The sequence below is a fragment of the Macrobrachium rosenbergii genome, chromosome 54 (genome assembly GCF_040412425.1).
Source record: "Macrobrachium rosenbergii isolate ZJJX-2024 chromosome 54, ASM4041242v1, whole genome shotgun sequence".
In the NCBI taxonomy this organism is placed as follows: domain Eukaryota; kingdom Metazoa; phylum Arthropoda; class Malacostraca; order Decapoda; family Palaemonidae; genus Macrobrachium; species Macrobrachium rosenbergii.
In genome coordinates this window covers 19,792,603-19,795,102 of record NC_089794.1, presented here as the reverse complement: position 1 = coordinate 19,795,102, position 2,500 = coordinate 19,792,603, and the positions used below count along the sequence as shown (strand labels likewise).

The window sequence follows — 2,500 nt, the reverse complement described above, 5'->3', positions numbered from 1 at the left end:
AGAGTTTATTGAAGCTTTAACTTTCCCTCACGACCCCCGATGGAAATTGTTGGTAATGGTGGTGGTAATGGCAGTGAATGAGGGTAATGGCAGTGAGGAGAGATTGTGTGAAAAGCTGCTCTTAATTTCACCGCTGGGTCACTGTCGCTCTAAGATGTATGGGGTGACTTAGGGCCACTTATTCGGGTACTGGCAAAATTGCTTCGAGACTTTCCAAAATAATGCCCGTAGGAGAGTAGTGCCGTCAGTGTATGTCATGCGGTACACTGTAGGCATTACTTACGGTTCTTTGCAGCGCGTGCCTTCGGCCCCTAGCTGCAACTAGTTTCGTTCCTTTTACTGTACCTCCTTTCATATTCTCCTCCTTCCATCTTGCTATCCACCTTCTCCTAACAATTATTTCATAGTGCAACTGCTTTGAAGTTTTCCTCCTGTTACACCTTTCGAACCTTTTACTGTCAATCTCCGTTTCAGCGCTGAATGATCTCATAGGTCCCAGTGCTTGGCCTTGGGCCTAAACCCTATATTCAGTTAAAAAATAATGGCAGCATTGCTACAGGGTAAGTAATATAACTTTTGATTTATATACTGTAGGTGTTATTTAAGAGTTTATCTTATTTCCCAATTTTTGAGATGACTGTGTCCCCATTAGTAATAATTAATAATAATAATAATAATAATAATAATAATATGTTTGAAGATCTCCGACAAAAGAATGAATTCATCAACCTTACCGAATATAAACCGACGTCCGAGTAATAATAATAATAATAATAATAATAATAATAATAATAATAATAATAATAATAATAATAATAATAATAATAATAATAATAATAATAACTCACTTAGAGAGAAATTATTATTTTATTATTAAAAATAAAATTAAAATGTATTCAGTATTTATAAATATAATATTTTTCAAATTGAAAGTTTTTCTATAAATTCAAATATATTCAGTTCGGAACAAAATGATTTCACTTACAGCTACAACATGTTCGTTTGAAAGGAATATTTTGTTTAGTTTAAATTTACAATATATTAAAATTCAAAGATATTCAAACAGAAAATTGCTTTTTCTTCGGTGTTATGAAATCTTTATAAATTTAATTTGAGAGGAATATTTACGAAATAAATATTTGAGAATAAATAATCAATATTTTCAATAAAAGAGGAAATGATTTGTATTCGGTGGTATTAAAATATGTTCAGTCTAAAGTAATATTTTTCTTTTAATATATATATATATATATATATATATATATATATATATATATATATATATATATATATATATATATATTCGTAATTTCAATCTGAATATTAAAATGTTAATCTAAAAATTCCATTTATATATACTGTATATATATATATATATATATATATATATATATATATATATATATATATATATATATATATATATATATATATATATATATATATATATATATATATATATATATATATATATATATATATATATATATATATATATATATTATACAGTACATATGCATAATTAGAAAGGAAATATATTGTCTAACTCACTGTTAGTGAAATCATTGTTAATTAATGATAGCTTTTCTTCCTTTCCAGTACAGTGAAGGTAATGTCTTTACATTCATTATCATGAAATGGAAATGAAATCTCTGTCATGACCCATTTCCTTGGGAAAACACTAAACGAAACTGACTTTCTCCAAACAGATTCGTCTGTGTAAATTCCTATCGCTTCACTGTGTGTGTGCAGTGTTAAAACCTCTTGTAAACATAGCACACAAAAACACACATGTACACGCACGCATGCACGCGCACAGACACATATTCATATATATATATATATATATATATATATATATATATAAATTGTATATATATATATGTATATATACAGTATATGTTTATAGATATCTATACATATATATATATATATATATATATATATATATATATATATATATATATATATATATATATAAACTTTATCAATTGCACAATTGTTCTGTGCATTAGTAGAATTACTAAAAGGACCTCATTCAAACTGGATGGTATCAAATGGAGTATTTATTCAGAAAAAGTTACAAGCTATCTTGGACAAACAGTCCACATTATCAAGTATCCGTACGATTGTACGGATACTTGATAATGTGGACTGTTTGTCCAAGAAAGCTTGTAACTTTTCCTGAATAAATACTCAATTTGATACCATCCAGTTTGAATGAGGTCCTTTTAGTAATATATATATATATATATATATATATATATATATATATATATATATATATATATATATATATATATATATATATATATATATATATATATATATATATATATATATATATATATATGAGAGCCAGCTCCCTTTTTGGAGGAGAATAGCATTTTTGAGATTACAAATGAAAGAAAAAGAAGATTGCAACTATTGAGATTATTGTAAGATGGCTTAGCGTAAAGGATGGCATTAGGGTTTTTTCTTTTTTAGGTGGTTTGGTCAT

The 2,500-nt window shown here is 26.4% G+C and overlaps 1 protein-coding gene across 1 annotated transcript in view; it reads left to right on the top strand.

Moving 5' to 3' along the window:
* Exn (Ephexin) overlaps positions 1-2,500 on the top strand; it is a 273,579-nt gene that overhangs the window by 78,613 nt on the left and 192,466 nt on the right. The gene's annotated exons all lie outside the window — the stretch shown is intronic.